The sequence below is a fragment of the Convolutriloba macropyga genome, chromosome 7 (assembly GCF_964194025.1).
Source record: "Convolutriloba macropyga chromosome 7, txConMacr16.3, whole genome shotgun sequence".
NCBI classification, from domain to species: Eukaryota; Metazoa; Xenacoelomorpha; order Acoela; family Convolutidae; genus Convolutriloba; species Convolutriloba macropyga.
The window spans coordinates 37,572,160-37,580,459 of record NC_134474.1 but is presented as its reverse complement, the minus strand read 5'-3'; positions in this window follow the sequence as shown (position 1 = coordinate 37,580,459).

Here is an 8,300-nt window from a genome sequence, read left to right as displayed (position 1 = left end):
ACTAGGCAAAAAATATTTTATGTTCAACCAAAAAGAAATGCATTACCTGCACAAAAGGCAGAGTAAAAACGGGTTACGGCAATAATGGCAGATTTTCAAGAAGAAAGATTAGATACTCTCTTACCCTTGTTGGAGTAAATACTTTGGTACTTTAATTGTGAAGATTAGGCGAAAGCACGAAAAGCGATAGTGTTGTTTGTCTACGCATCTAAGTGCGAAAGTGCTGCGTATTGAAATAGTATCTAAATTAAACACCGATAGTTGTCTCCAGGGAATTATGCCATTTTTTGCATAAGGAGACAAGCCAACCAAAAATATTAGCAATAACGGATTAATATTTGCTTCAGCTCAAAGAGAAATTAAACAGTACATCACAGAACCAGAAAGGAATTGAAAACTATCTAATTCACCAGGGAATTAGATGGAGTTACAAACCGTCCGCGGCGCCTCACTTGAGCAGAGTCTCAGAACAATTGGTTAGAAGGTGCAAAAAAACGATGTACGCAAAGTAGGGGAACCAATTAGTAACGTAAGATGTTCTGTCAACAAGATGTGTATTTTTCAGCAAAGATTGAACGCAAACCCGTTGACAGCAGTCAGTTCAGATGTGAAGGACTTGGGAGCATTGACTCCCATTTTTTTCTTGCTTGTCTACCATGCGCAGAGTGACTTGTCGATCATTGGAAGATATAACGACAAAGTTTATCTTATGGAAATCACATTTGCGATAGATTTCAGAACGAGTATTTGTCAACTATGATTTCCCAAAAAAATGCGATCCACGGCAAACTAAAACCATGATGAAGACAATTTCATTTGATTGGTAGAAAACAATGAACAACGCGGCTCTTAAAAAATGGCTCGAAATACGGAGATCATTGAAGACTCTGTCGGTGGGATCCGATCAGCGATAAATGAACAAATGAGGTCAAACAACGGTTCTTTACGTTAAACACGCAACGGAGTTTACAATTGACCAGCAGGGAAGTGGTTTTCATTCGTAGCTGAAACAAGCATCGATAGAAGTTGCTTCAATGGGGCAGAGGATGAAAAAGAACATCATGTGTTTGCATCTGAAGGCGTGGTATGTGCATTGGCCTATCTGTGATCGCAACTGAAAGACTACTCGGCCGATTTTGCATATGGAATTGGAAAAAGCAGAGTAGTTCCCATGAGACAATTTTCAAAACCACGATTGGAATTGCAAGCGGCACCCATGGCATTAAGGCTTAAAGAACAGATAATCAAGGAACACAAAAAATATATATTGTTTTAGTTTTGTCAGAATCAACGACAGCACACAGCTCCCATTGCAAACAAAAACTGTTTAAGGCCAATCGGAAGGCTGAGATATTGTATACAACTCATGTGCACAACATTAAAGCGGTAACAACAAACAAGCGGCCATTTGCACGAGAGGAATCAACATTGAGTGTATGTGAGTGTAAGTGAACGTAGTCTTTGCCTCTGATGAAGGAAAAATACGCCCATCAGTATTAGTAACAAAGGCTTAAGAATGGAAAGCTGCTATTCAGTGAAATCTATTCAATAATTTTAACAGGCTAGTAAATACAAGGGCATATGGACAACGAGCATTTAGCGAACACGGCCAGAAAAAATGCTAACAAGAATAGAGGAAAGAAAAAATAACAATTATCTTAAACTTACTTCAACAAAAACAGTTTGGAGAACAGAAGAAGTACCTCAAAGCAAAAAATGGACTTCCAACTAGCAAAAAGCTCTTCTAGATCTCGTCTTTTCTTGATGAAGAAAGAACAAAGAACTATTCGATTTGAAGGCGGAATAGGCAAATGTCAATTGGACTTCAATGCAAAGCATCCAGCATTACTACATCGGTAACATCATGAGCCTGAAGTATTCTTCCAAAGCGAGCAGAAGAATAGTCAATATACAGGAAGTGAGCTTGTAAGGAGTGTTTTTAGCAGCAAATACGGACACTAGGCAAAAAAACTAATTAACATTCAATCAAAAACAAATGCATTACCTGCAGAAAAGGCAGAGTTAAAACGATTACGCCAGTAATGGCAGATTTTCAAGACGAAAGATTGGATACTCTCTTTCATTGTTGGAGTAAAAACTTTGGTCCTTTAATTGTGAAGATTAGGTGAAAGCACAAAAAGCGATAAAAGCGATAGTGTTGCTTGTGTACGTACCCAACTGCGAGAGCGATGCATTTAGAAATAGTATCTAAATTAAACACCGACAGTTGTCGCGAGAAAATTAATTCATTTATTGCATAAAGAGACAAGCCAACCAAAAATGTTATCGACAACGGATTAATATTTGCTTCAGGTCAAGGAAAAATTAAACAGTATATCGCAAAACAAAAAAGAATTGAAAAACGTCTAACTCAACATGCAATTAGATGGAAATACAACCCGTCCGCGGCACCTCACCTGAGCGGAGTCCGAGAACAGTTGGTTAGAAGTTGCAAAAAAAGCGATGTACGCAATGTTGGGCAATCATTATTTTTCATCAATTATTATTGGAAGATGTTCGGTCGACTAGATGAGTAATTTTCAGCGAAGATTGAATGCGAAACCAATGACAGCAGTCATATCAGATGTGAATGGCTTGGAAGCATTGACTCCCAATATTTTCTTGTCGGGCAGTGAGAATGTTTCCTCACACTATCTACTATGCGCGGAGTGATATGTCGATCATTGGAAGATAGATTGACAAAGTTAATCTTATGCAAGTCTCATTTAACAAAGATTGCAGAAAAAGTTTTTACTTAACTTGAATACTCGGCAGATAATGCGATCTAGGCAAAGAAAAACCATCAAGAATACAATTTCCTTTGAATGGTAGAAGACAGTGACCAATGCGGTTATTAGAAACTGGCCCGATTTACGGAGACCATTAAAGCGTCTGACTGTGTGATTCTCTCAGTGATAGTTGAAAAAATGACGTCGAACAAAGATTCTTTACGTCAAACACGCTACAGAATTTACAAGAGACCAAAAGTGAAGTGGAAAGAGTAGCGTTCATTCTTGGTTGAAATAAGCATCGATAGAAGGTGATTCAATGCAGCGAAGACGCATCTGAAGGCGTGGTCTGTGCTTTGGCCTATCTGTGATCCCAACTGAAAGACTACTGGATCGATTTAGCATATGTAATTGGAAAATGCAGAGTAGTTCCCACGAGACAATTTTCAATACCACGATTGGAATTGCAAGCGACAGTCATGGCAGTAAGGCTGAAAGAACAGATAATCAAGTAACACAAAAAAGATGAATTGTTGCAGTTTTGGTCAGATTCAACAACAGTACACAGCTCCCATTGCAAACAGCAAGTGTTTAAGGCCAATCGGGTGGCTGAGATATTGTATACAACTGATGTTTCACTCTGGAAACATATAAGCAGTATCAACAAGCCAGCGAACATTGGCACAAGAGGAATCCACATTGACTGAACGTTAGAGCAAATGAACCCTGTCTTTGACTCTGATGAAGAAAAAATACGCACATCAGTAATCATAACAAAGGCTGAAGAATGTAAAGCTACTATTCAGCGGGTCTGACTCAACAATTTTAACAGGCTGGCAACACAGGCGATCAACGACGCTATTAAGAAATGAGGAAAGAGAAAAGTCAAAAAGCAATTATTTAAAACTTACTACAGGAAGAAAAACTTGAAGAACAGATGAATTCCCTCAAAGCAAAGATATGAATTCCCTGAAACAAAAAAAATATTCGGATTTTCACCTTTCTTTGATGAAAAAGGACCTATTCTCCCCAAGTTTATTAAAAACTGGCCCGATTTAGGGGGACCATTAAAGCGTCTGACTGTGTAATTCTATCAGTGATAATTGAACAAATGACGTCGAACAAACATTCTTTAAGTCAAACACGCTACATAGTTTACAAGAGACGAATAATGAAGTGTAAAGTGTATCTTCCAATCGTGGTTGAAATAAACATCGATAGAAAGTACTTCAATGCAGCAAAAGAGAAAAATGAGAATCATGAGTTTCCTGACACATCTGAAGGCGTGGTGTGTGCATTGGCCTATCTGTGATTCCAACTGAAAGATTACTCAGCTGATTTAGTATATTTAATTGGAAAAAGCAGAGTAGTTCCAATCAGACATCTTTCAATACCCCGATCAGAATTGCAAGCGGCAGTCATAGCAGTAAGGCTGAAAGAGCAGATAATCAAGGAACACAAAAAAGATGCATTGTTGCAGTTTTAGTCGGATTCAACCCATCCGCGGTGCCTCACTTTGGCGGAGTCTGGGAACAATTGGTCAGAAATAGCAGACGAATAATTTACACAATATTAGGGAATCAATCAGTAACGTAAGATGTTGGGTCGACAGCGATATGTTTTTTGAGCAAACATTGAATGCAAGACCGTTCCGTTAACAGTATTCAATTCAGATGTGAATGACTTGGAAGCATTGACTACCAATATTTTCTTGCTTGGCAGCAAGAATGTTTCATCACACTATCTACCATGCGCCAAGTGATTTGTTGATCATTGAAAGATATGTCGACATAGTCAATATTATGTAAATCTCATTTGGGATAGATTTCACAAAGAGTATTTGCCAACTCTGGATACCCGGCCAAAAATGCGATCCGCTGCCAACAAAAACCATGAAAGAGACATTTTCTTCTCATTTGTAGAAAACAGTGACCAACACGGCTATTTAAAAATCGCTCAAATTATGGAGACCATTGAAGAGTCTGACGGTGTGATTCGATCATGGAAAATTGCACAAAAGACTCCGAACAAATGTTTGTTACTTCAAACACGCAACGGAGTTTATTCTATCAGTGATAATTGAACAAATGACGTCGAACAAACATTCTTTACGTCAAACACGCTAGAGCGTTTACAGGAGACCAATAATGAAGTGGAAAGAGTATCTTCCATTCGTGGTTGAAATAAGCGTCGATAGGAGGCGCTTCAATGCAGCAAAGGAGAAAAATGAACCTCATGAGATTCCTGACACATCTGAAGACGTGGTGTGTGCATTGGCCTATCTGTGATCCCAAATGAAAGATTACTCAGCTGATTTAGTATATTTAATTGGAAAAAGCAGAGTAGTTCCAATCAGACATCTTTCAATACCCCGATCAGAATTGCAAGCGGCAGTCATAGCAGTAAGGCTGAAAGAGCAGATAATCAAGGAACACAAAAAAGATGCATTGTTGCAGTTTTAGTCGGATTCAACCCATCCGCGGTGCCTCACTTTGGCGGAGTCTGGGAACAATTGGTCAGAAATAGCAGACGAATAATTTACACAATTTTAGGGAATCAATCAGTAACGTAAGATGTTGGGTCGACAGCGATATGTTTTTTTGAGCAAACATTGAATGCAAGACCGTTCCGTTAACAGTATTCAATTCAGATGTGAATGACTTGGAAGCATTGACTCCCAATATTTTCTTGCTTGGCAGCAAGAATGTTTCATCACACTATCTACCATGCGCCAAGTGATTTGTTGGTCATTGAAAGATATATCGACATAGTCAAATTTATGTAAATCTCATTTGGGATAGATTTCACAAAGAGTATTTGCCAACTCTGGATACCCGGCCAAAAATGCGATCCGCTGCCAACAAAAACCATGAAAGAGACATTTTGTTCTCATTTGTAGAAAACAGTGACCAACACGGCTATTTAAAAATCGATCCAATTATGGAGACCATTGAAGAGTCTGACGATGTGATTCGATCACCAAAAATTGCACAAAAGACGCCGAACAAATGTTTGTTACTTCAAACACGCAACGGAGTTCAGAAGAGACCATAAGTGTAGATTTCTTCTGTGCTTCCAAACTGGAGAGCCGTTTTCGTGATGGAAAACTGGGCGGACGATGTGAACGCCGAGCATAACTAATTTTTCATAATTTTTTTGGAGCGGCAAATAATTTAGAAACGCATGCAACGCGAACATGAGTCACTATATGTCGCTATATGAAACATCAAACAGATAGGAGCGGCAAACTGAAAGTTCGTTTTGAATGATAAATTGACGGACAATTGCGGATTGTCGCAATCACAGTCGAGCAGTAAAATACTGTCTTGTTAACTAGAAACTTCAATTACCATTTATTTGAAATGTTGATTTGAATTGTCTTACCATTGATTTGAAATGTTCTGAGTTTCGGTTAATGACTCAGACAATATTTCAAAATGGATAAAAAAACAGGAAAAATGTACACCTACAGGTTGCTCACTGTTTATGCTCATAAAAGAATTCAAGAGCGAACTTTAATTTTCAGGAATATAACACATTTCACAGAGTAAAATTAGTCTTTTGCCATAAACGGAAATGCATTGTTCATCAAAACAGATTTCATTAGTTACTCACTTGGGCCGAAGTCATCGTGACGCCATCGTGACTCAAATCTGTGAATGGTAAAACTATCTTACAACGCCTATTGATTTACTATTACTTTCAACGAACTGATAGTAAATTGGCTGTCCGGTCAAAGAAAACAAATTTTTACGTCACCCTTGATTGAGAGAATTCAGACAGTACCATCTCATCTGCTGCACGTCATAGGGATTTAAGAGGCAAGTACAAGATTTGAACGCTGTCCTAGCCAGATTTATTGATGCATTTGTGGATATTTATTTGGTCTTGCAGAAAAAAATTAGTCCCTTTGTTCCATTACTCCTGCTTGTGAGTCATAGATGGTCATCGTTGGTCCCAGATGGGATGATAGGGTATGATAGATGTCTTGATTATGTAGTCTGGATATATTGTCGAGCAATTCCAATAACTTTTAGCATGTTCTAAATATTTCAAAAGCTTTGTTACCCAGGTTATGTGTATAATGTCTTTGCATCCTGGTCTCTGATTTAAAATATCTGATCTAAAATATCTGTAAAGTGATTTGTCATCAACTTAAACAACTAATAAATAAGTAGTTCTCTAATGCAGCCGATTTTAAATTTTATTCAAACTTAGCAAGACTTTCATACGTTCTAGGCTTGAAAATATGGCGATTTTTTTGCTTCCCAATTTTTATGATATTTGATGCAAATTACTACTCCAAAATGAAAACTTTGTCAAATATAACTCTCTTAAACCTTGTATAGCTGATTGCTGTTCAAAAGGCACATAAGATACATTATACATGCTACCTTAGAAGCACGTTTTAACAATATTTCTACCTGAAAGTCTAACTTCAGATCGTTAAAATCCATTCTATGGCCTTTGCCACTCCACGTTTCATTAGTGACCCAATACCATCCATTTTTAGTACTTTACATGAAAAATTAATTAAGACAGTTTTGTCGCTATGTAATGTTAGTCTCTTTTTACTACTAAAGCAAGTATTCATTTTCAAACTCACATCTCCATTACCTTCGTTTTACTTTCCAAGCAAGTCGTCAGCAAATAAAATCAAATTTGAGTTTGCCTCGCTACCCTGGGAAACCCATGTGCTATTGAAGACTTTGTCCATTTTAATCAAAAGTCTGATTTTGGTATTCTCAATGTGAGCTCATCAAAATCCCAACTAATCCCCTCAAGCCCAAATTATCACACTTAAAAACAAAATATTGTGATCTACATCAACAAAGGTTTTGGTGAGATCAATTAATGTACCTTGTGGTATATTTATTTTGATGAAAGTTTTCTTATTTTCTCAGATACTGCCGAAATAGCATCAATTGTACTTTTTTCTGTAGCCAATATGATTAGGGTTAAATGAGTTTTGTTTACTTAGAAATTGTTTTAATCGGGGAAAAGAAACTTCTACGAGCTGGTGGTACCTTAGAAATTGAACGACACTTAATCACATCAGCTATTTTTCCATTTTGTGTCAAGGAACCATTTCGCTTGTTTAAAATTTCAGCAACTGTTTCAAAGATAAAACACTGACTTACCAACATTGCAATCCATTGACAGTTGACATGATTTAGTGGGATAAAATAACAGGCACAAACGATTCAATCAACTAGTAAGGTATTTCAAATTCCTGCCAATTTTCCATAATTTTTTTGAATTTAATGACAGCCGCAAGTTCCAACCTTTTTGATAGCCTGAGAATAGCATCTAGCAATACTTGTTCATTTAGTTTGTTCCAAGTTCTCGTTTCTCCTGCTGTTATTTTTTCACCTCTCAAAAATATAGTTTTAAGGCAGATGCGGAGCGGTCACTAATTTTTAGTTCAATTTTTGTCATAGTTTCAAATTTTGAGCATATAGGAAGTTGAATTGGCCGTGGCAGAGGTGCAAAAACGTACTGACTGAGCTATTTGATGTACTGTATAGGAGTGACAAAACTTCCTATTTTTAGGTTATTTTTGTTGTATTA